General features: G+C 39.0%; 1 pseudogene; it reads right to left on the bottom strand.

Moving 5' to 3' along the window:
* Nucleotides 1-926: 926 nt before the first annotated feature.
* Nucleotides 927-8,639, bottom strand: LOC110300826 (annotated as a pseudogene).
* Nucleotides 8,640-9,252: the final 613 nt, after the last annotated feature.

Below are 9,252 nucleotides of genomic sequence, written 5' to 3'. Positions count from 1 at the left end.
AAGGGGACTGAGAATCTATTAAATGTTCTGCCTCTAGTTGCTCCTGTACCAGCAAAGAGGCAGCTTCTCTTTTCTTTAGGTAAAGACCACTGATCCACCCACATCCGAATATCATTAAGCCATTGAATTTTATCAGCGTGGAATGCAGACAAGATAGTGGCCACTACTGAAAATACCTCAAACCTCTAGTGTTAGAACGAGGTTTAGGATCTTCAAAAGTCTTAATTCATTTCCCCTCCTTTTTTAGCCCATGACCAGGCAAAAGTCCCTGTCTGATCATCTGTTTAGTTACCATCTCCTTAGGACTGCACATTATAAGGCCCATCTGTGACAAGAGATCTCTTTCCATAGGGTTACAGGCAAATTTGACATAACATACGACTGAATTTGTCCTGATTTACCTTCTCCATCTCTACAGGTTAGCATTTTGGAGCTTCTTTTTGGGTTACTAGCATAACCAATTCCTTGAAGATGAGTGAGAGTATCAGTAAGAGGCCAATCTGAAGGCCAGTCCTGTCCTCTAATAATTGTCACATCACCTCCAGTATCTATTAATCCTTCAAAGCTTTTTCCTTCAAATGTCAATTTAAGGTTGGGTCTCTGATTAGTAATAGATTGGACCCAATTCACATCAAAGGAGTCAAAACCACCTTGTCTTCTCTCATTCTTAAAGAATCTATACGGTGACTGATGTAAAGGGATTAAAACAAGTTGAGCAATTCTCTGATTAGCAGGTACAGTTATAACACCATGAGGGGAAGCAGCTATGATTTAAATTTCTCCCTCATAACCATTATTAATAACACCTGAATAAATCTGCAGACCTCTTACAATAGAACTGCTTCGTCCTAAAAGAATTCCACAAGATTCTGCAGGTAGAGGTCCAAAGACTCCGGTAGACAGAGTTTGAACTCCCATTTTTGGGGTTAATACTGCGTGGGTGGTGGAACAGAGGTCCAATCCTGCACCTCTTGGGTTTGACGTGGCAAGTTCAAAAACTGATCTCTTTGGCTGGGCATCAGGTTTACAGCCCCATAAACTCTTTGCTGTGAATGGGTCGGGACCTGGGGCTGGCCCCTCCTTTTGTTTTGGGGCAAAGGGCGGCCCAGAACGCCTGGCTTAGATTTGCATAACCCTAGCCCAGTGGTTTCCTTTCCTGCACCAGGGGCAAATCCCTGGGACATGGCCCGCTTGCCCACTCTTGGCACCTTTGTTCTTAGGACAATTACTTTTAAAATGATCCAAACTTCCACATTTAAAACATGCATTATTCCCTTGTTTCTGTGAGAACATTGCTTGTACGGTGGTCCCCTGCAAAGCAGCACAAGAAGGCCCGATGTCTGTGCAAAGACGGACATATCCCGCCAAATCTGTCTGTCCTTTGTGCAGCTGGATAGCAGCGAGACACATTGCGTTAGCATTCTCATAAGCCAATTGCATAACGAAAGCACTTCCCATGTCCGATTTTCCAAGGATTCTAGTAGCTGCTATTAATAGCCTATCCACAAAGTTCTGATAAAGCTCATCGGGACCCTGCCGAATGCTGGCTAAGCTCCCACCAAAATCTCCTTTAACTAGTAATTGTCTCCAAGTGTGGCAGGCAGCCACAGCCATCTGCGAGTACACTCCAACAGGAAAACCGATCTGATTAGCCTGGCTTTTGTATGGACCTTCTCCCAGAAGCATGTTAGCATCCCAGTCTGGATTGCCTTTCTGAACATTTAAAACGTCAGTTTTCTTACTGGCATCTCGCCATTCAGAATCCCAAAGCAAAAAATCTCCTCCTGACAGGGTAGCCTTACAAAGAGTTTTCCAATCTAGGGGGGTTAAGTGTGACTCCACGACTGTATCCAGTAATGCTTGAATGAAAGCGGCTGAAGGACCATATAGTACAACAGCTGTTTTTAACTCCTTAATCAACTTGAAATCTAAAGGCTGGTATTGTCTGACTCTAGTATCTTGCTGATAAATTAACTTGACCACAGGAAAGGCTAGCATATCAGACATATTTTGTCCTCTCCCACGAGCCTGACTCACAGCTCTTTCTAGCGGCGCTTGGTATACTTCAGAAGAGTTACTCTTCTCTGCATCTGACATCTTTTTAGCTCCTGAAGCTCATTAGTCAACTTCTGAAGCCTAATTTCAAACTCTAAGTCGCTTAGTCGCGTGTCCCTTTGAGTAGCATCTCCCGAGGTGGAGACCATAGGTGGAGTGGGAGACTTGCAAGAAGGCCAATTCTCATCAAAATAATTGGCAGCTCCTCTTTCTGAGTGATCTTTGTCTAAAATTAGCTCATCATCAGAGTTTCAACATCTATCAAATTTAGAGTTGAGAGGACCCTTTTCTGAGAAGGCCCTCTCTGATAGGTGCTCTTCCTGAGATTCTACAAGCTCTGCCTAGGTGCAATCTGAACCCTGAAAGATCACCTTTCAATACCATCTTTTACGAGCGCCCAGAAGCCTAAGGTGAAATTACCTGCCTGAGTAATTTTCAAGGCTTTACCAATTTTCTCCCAGGTTCTGTAATGCAAAGTTTCTTCTTCCTTGAATCATGGGCAACAAGAATCTATCCTATCTAAAAAATTTTCTACCAATTGTACTTCAAGCCCTACTCCTCTTGCCTGAAGCAGCTCTTGGAAGCTGAGGACAACCGCCTGATTCTAGTTTCTAGTTCTGATTAATTCGCTGCTGACCTAAGCAGATCCAGCGGTGGGTTAGCGCCGATTCAAGTTTAGTTTGTATCCTACTGCACTCTCAGCAACACTTTTAAAAAATTAAGTTTTAAGCTAGCGCTAGCATGTGTACCTGTTTGTTGCTCCGGTGCCCGATACGAAAGACCCTTTACTTTCCCGTGGAGCTCCACATGGACAGCATTCTCTCAGCGTCCTTCTGCCATTCTTCAGGTCCCTATTCAGGCGCCAAACTGTTGAGGACTGTCCAGCAGCTCGTAAGAAACGGGGTATGGCTGAAGAGGCAGAGCTGAAAGAGAGGGAACTAGATGGACGAGAGATTCTTATGGATCTAAGTAAAGTTTTCCTGATCAAAGCTCAACTTTAATGTCAGGGAACACGCTTTATAAAGAAGAGGGGAGGCCCATTCCCAGTCACTCCAAATTCCTTGTGAAGTTGACAGACCAGCCTTTTAGTAGGAACTCAAGAAGATGACAGTTTGGTGCTAACTCCAGAAAATCTTGGAGAACTGGTTCAGCCTGAGGCAGGTAGCAGGTAGTGGCATATCAAAAGAGAGGGATGAGAAGCAGCACAGCAGGTGGCTCTGCCTCTGTGGTGGATGGTCTGAGTCAGCTAGACTGGAAGGAGGTTACAACATTTACCTCCTGCTTAACATTTTTCACCTCTAATATCTTATGTTCTTCTAGAAAATGGAGATAATCTTCCAAAATTAACATCACTTATTATTTTAAATCTATTTTTAAATCTAGTAAGCAATGCTAAAATCCAGAATGAATATTTTGTAAATGTGCACAAATATTTCTAAAACTTTGTTTTATTCTGGAGGGACAAAACATACTTATTAATAATTTTGAATATATTTACATATACTAAATTATATTGTTTCATGGAGATTAAAAAACTAGTTAAAGAGAGTTCTCTGTAGTCTGTAATAAAAGCAAAACGCTTCTAGGCTTTAGGAGTAAAGATAAAAAAGTAGATTTGCTTTATTGTCATCTGGTTTTCTCAACTTGCTAGAATAGGTGATATTTCATGATATACATGTTCTATATATTTTTATTAAAAATTTCCAGAAGTTCAATGTTTAAACATGATTTGCTTCCAAGTATTTCTCTCCAATGTAAATTATCTACTAACAGCTTCTAATTAAAACCTATTTTCCTAACAAGAAAAAATGTACTTAAGCAATTTCATGTTTATATTATTTTGTGGTGTGAAATTTCTTTTTATGATTATTGTGGTTTAAAATATTATACACAAAAGAATAAAATGTTAATTATAATATATTATTAATATATGAATATTATTACTGTATATTGTATGCATTTTTCTGTATATGTATATATCTCTGTGTGTACTAACATTGATAGATCTTGCTCATAGTATACCTATACCTTAATACACAGCTTGTAACTTCATGTTTCTAATAAAGGGTCTACCCAACACATAGAACTAGAGTATCAAATTAAAGAGGAATTTTAACCAAGCAACATGGGTGCTCTGATAAGGAACCACATCCAAACACATTCTATGTCTGGTTGGAATGCAGAAATGCCCTTAGTACACATATTTAATCCCTAACAATGAAAGTGATATTAGTTTATAGAAGGAAACAGTCATGCTTGAAAGTGATGTCTAATTGAGTGGAAAACAAGTGATGAATAAGGGAAATAGTTAACATAATGAGTCAGAAATTGGATAATCCCAACTCTTGTTAGAACAGACAGACAGGAAAGACAGGCAACTTAAGAGAGACATGCAGAGTGAGTAGGGAGGGAAGGGCAAGTCAGTGAATGCAGTTCATGTAAGTTCACTGCAGTGCACTTAGAGCAACTTATTTTGTAAAATTCAGGGGTAGTTTTTCCAAGCACAGCATTTCAGTGAGACACTGAGGGAAACCAATTTGAATCTGTCAGCTTCAACAGGAGTTTGAGCAAGAACAGTTGAGTTGAACAAGCCAGCCAGAGTTCAGAAAGAAATAGAAAGGGTGATCTTATTCAGCAGAAAGCTTCCAGTATGGCAATTACATCTGGCAAATAAAAGTTGTATAAAGAGTAATTTTTTAAAGTATGTTTTTTCTATAATTTAAACTTCTTGAACTTTATCTTAAGTTTAAACATTATTAAATCATTCTACTCTAATACTGTTCAATATACAGATTATATTGCTTTATACAAAGTAAGCTATTTTTTAAAAAGTAAAGAAGTAAAATATTTACCATTTAATGGTTACGTAAATTATTGTTCTGTATTACAATTACTGAAAAATTCCATTTATACATCAAGAAGTTATACAGTTAGTATTTATTTTAATAAATGTTAAATTCATGTGATTAATTCTGCTCTGTTTCTTCTTTTCTCATAGGCTTATGCAATAGACATGCCACTATCTTCAGTTATGTATAAAAATATAAAACATGGAATCTTATTCATTTGAAGAGGTCAGTCAATTGTTAAATATTTATACACATGCACATATATATACATACATAAACATATGTATGTTTGTATATATATTTATATTTAACATTTTTCTAGCTCTAATAAAAGCTTTTAAAAGCAGCATCCTTTTAAAGAATGTCATCTTTATAAAGTGATCTATAAACTTTTGATTTTGCATTATTTCCAGGGATTATTTAGCACCTATAAAGTGTTCATCTTTCATAGATATTTCTCATTATTCTTCTCATTTTTAGTGTTCATAGATAGTGCTTTGCCTATAAGAATTATATTTATGCACCACACAAATGTGGCTCTCTCTCACCTTAATTATAATATTTTAGTAGATTGTCAGAGGATTATCTGAGTAAGATTACATTAAGATTGCAGCTGAAGATAGAAGAAGGTTATTAGGTTAACTCTATATTAAGTTTTAAATTATATTTATATGCAGAAATCTCAGCAGTGATCCTTTAGCCCAGTTTAGTTGTTGTTTCTTTGGCCTTTTGCCTTTTCCAGCTTGGCAATGTGAGCCATAGAATTTCGGCTCAGCACATTGTATCTCCAGTTCATAGATCTCATTGTATCTGTTGTTGTAATTGGTCCTGATAGTGTTCACCAGTTTAGCTTGAACACCTTTGTCTTCCAAGTTAACCTGTGTGAAGATAATAAAGATACACATCTTTCTATGCACCAACTGGCCCCTGTAATCTTCTTGATAATGCAGTTGAGGTCTTCCATTTTGCACACAGAACAAGCAGGAAGACCAACATCACATTGGGGCCTACTTCTTGGGCTATCACCACCAGCTGAGACCTTTGGTTCTCCACAAAGGTAGTGATTATATTGACCCCTGTTGGAAAGGCAGATGCTCTCTTAGAGGGGACCTCCTCTTTTCCATTATCTCTCTTCCTAGCAGTAGCCAACAGCCTTGCGTCTGCTTTTTCTCTAGCCTGTGTTCATAGGAAAGTTTAAACACCTGGGTGGCTATTTGCTGGTCCAGGGCATAGGTGAAATAGTTTGGGAAGTAGGTATTTTGAACTGTTCACAGAGGATGCCCCTTTTTTCATTACAGCTTGACTTACCAGAGATATTTGATGAAGTATGTGAGAGCTCTCCTGTGCTGGATGCCCCGTCGAATGCTGAAGAGTTAGGACTTTTCTTAAACAGAGGGGTTCTCCCACCATTTTGGCCTCCTGCTTTTTCTTGATGCCTGGGGGTAGGGGCCACCCTCTTCCCATTGGCCTTCTTCTCTTTAAGCATCATTCTCAACTGAAGAAGAGAGTAAACTATATGAAATTTAAAGAAAGTAACAGGGATTTGATTCCCCTCTCAGTAACTATTAGCATCTTTGTTATTTAATAGCTCTTAGCCTTACCTTTTCTAGTTTGAAATTGTAGAAAATAAATTTCTTTATTTTTTTAGATATTTTCTTTATATACATTTCAAATACTCTCCTGAAAGTTCCCTATACCTCCCCTACACCCTGCTCCCCTACCCACCCACTCCCACTTCTTGGTCCATTTTGAAGAATAATTAAGCTACTAATGTCATCTAATTAGCACATGATACATGCTGATTTTTTTTTCTCCCAGGCCTTTTCATATATCTATTTAACTATTTATTTTTATTTCTGCTTTGGAGAGATGTGTGCTAGGCACTTTGTTTGACCATTGACTTGCTAGTGTTCATTAGGCTTGGTTATTAAGCCATTAATAAGTACATGATTTACAAATATTATTTATTCAGTTGCTACACTGCCTTTTCATTTTGTGGTCTCCTGTGTTGTTAAGAAAAACATAATTCACTTAAAAGATAATCCATGGAAATAATTACCTCTCATTTTTTCTACTCATCTACCTAAAAGTACATACTGAAGTAAATTTACTTTAGCCTTTAAAATCATCGCCTTTTTATTTATTTTGTTTACATGTACATGCATGTGAGTGTGTGGCTGTGCCATGGTGTACATGTCAAAGTGTGCATGGGGAGGTCAGAGGACAACATATAAGCATATATTTTCTCCATCTACCTTATAGTTTCTGGGGATTAATCTCAGTCCCATGGTCTTCATGAGATGCACCTTCACCTCTTAAATCATGTGCTTAGGTTCATATTTTCACTCAAAGTGTGATGCTCTGGAGTGTGTGTGTGTGTGTGTGCATTTTACCTCTATATTGTACAAAAAGTATGATAGTGATTGTCTTATATCATATTCATAAGCACATACAAATATGGAGGACCTCTGACTTCCACATGCACACTTGGGCAACCATACCTTTGCACAGGACCCCACCCACTCACCTTTCCTTGCAACATCAGCAACTAAAAAGTATCAATGAAAATTTTCAGTTCGTGAAAGCCTCTGCACAGCAAAGGACACCATCATTTGGACTACAGAATGGGAAGGTTTTTTGTTTTTTGATTTTTTTTATCAGCTACATATCCAATAGAGTACTAGCATCCTAATTATATTTTTTAAAAAAACCTCAGGAACTAGATATAAAGAAAACAAATAATCCAAATAGAAAACGGGATACAGATCTAAATGGAGAATACTCAAAAGAGGAAATTCTTTTTTTAATATTTTAAAAAATGTATTTGTAATTAATTTTTACACTCTATATTCCATTCCCAGCCCATCCCATCAACCCTCCAACTGCTCCACATCCTACGCCTCCTCCCACCCCAACCTATCTCCACGTGGATGCCCATACCCTCCACCCCACTTAACCTCTAAACTCCCTAGGGCCTCCAGTCTCTTGAGGGTTAGGTGGATCATCTCTGAATGAACACAGACCTGGATGTCCTCTACTGTATGTGTGTTGGGGGCCACATATCAGCTGGTGTATGCGGTCTGTTTGGTGGTCCAGTGTTTGAAAGATCTCAGGGGTTCAGATTAATTAAAAATGCTGGTCCTCCTACAGAATCACCCTTCTCCTCAGCTTCTTTCAGCCTTCCTTAATTCAAGAACAGGGGTCATCTGCTTCTGTCCATTGGTTGGGTGCAAATATCTGCATCTGAATCTTTCAGCTGCTTGTTGGGTCTTTCGTAAGGGCAGTCATGTTGCATCCCTTTTTGTGAGGGCTCCATTGCCTCAGTAATAGTGTCAGGCCTTGGTACTTCCCCCTTGAGTTAGATCCCACTATGGGCATGTCACTGGACCTTCTTTTCCTCAGGCTCCTCTCTATTTCTTCCCTGCAATTCTTTCAGACAGGAACAGTAATTGGTCAGAGATGTGACTGTGGGATGGCAACCCTATCCCTCACTTGATGTTCTGTCTTCCTGCTGGAGATGGGATCTATAAGTTCCCTTTTCCTACTGTTGGGCATTTCATCAAAGGTCCTTCCCTATGAGTCCTGGGACTCTCTCACCTCCCAGGGCTCTGGTGTATTCTGGGGTTCCCCTAAACTCCTATTTCCTGAGGTTGCCTGTTTACATTCTTTCTGCTGTCCCTAGGGCTTTGGTCATTTTCCCTCACCCAATACCAGGTCAGTTTCCCGTTTCCCCATTGCCCCCCAACCCTGTCTACTTTCCCTCCTATGTCTATCCTTCCCTCATCACTTGTGATAGATCTACCTGAAGACCCAGTTACACCACTCTTGTAAATATACCCAAAAGATGCTCCACCATGCCACAGTGGCATGTGCTCCACTATGTTCGTAGCAGCCTTATTTGTGACACCCAGAAGCTGCAAACAACCTAGATGTCCATGACAGAAAATATGGTTCATTTACAGAATGGAATGCTACTCAGCTATTCAAAATGAGGACATCCTGAGTTTTGCAGGCAAATGGATAGACTAGAAAATATCATCCTGAGTGAGATAACTCAGATCCAAAAGGACATGCATGGTACTCACTAATAAGTGTATACTAGGAAAAAAAACATAGAAAATATACAAGATACAGTCCACAGAAATCAAAAGGCTCAACAAGCTGAAGTGCCCAAGTGAGGATGCCTCAGTCTCATTTGGGAGACAGAAGAAAAGAGGAAATCTAATGGCAAGAAACACTTAAAGAAATTCTCAAAATCCTTAAAGAAAATAAGTCAAATGATTTATGAGATTTTAATAAAAATGGCTAGGATTGCTATAATCAGTGATAGCTCTGTCTGGCAAGGATG

This window comes from Mus caroli, chromosome 8 (assembly GCF_900094665.2).
Source record: "Mus caroli chromosome 8, CAROLI_EIJ_v1.1, whole genome shotgun sequence".
Lineage (NCBI taxonomy): Eukaryota > Metazoa > Chordata > Mammalia > Rodentia > Muridae > Mus > Mus caroli.
The sequence above is the reverse complement of the archived record's forward strand: the minus strand, read 5'-3'. Positions and strand labels throughout refer to the sequence as shown.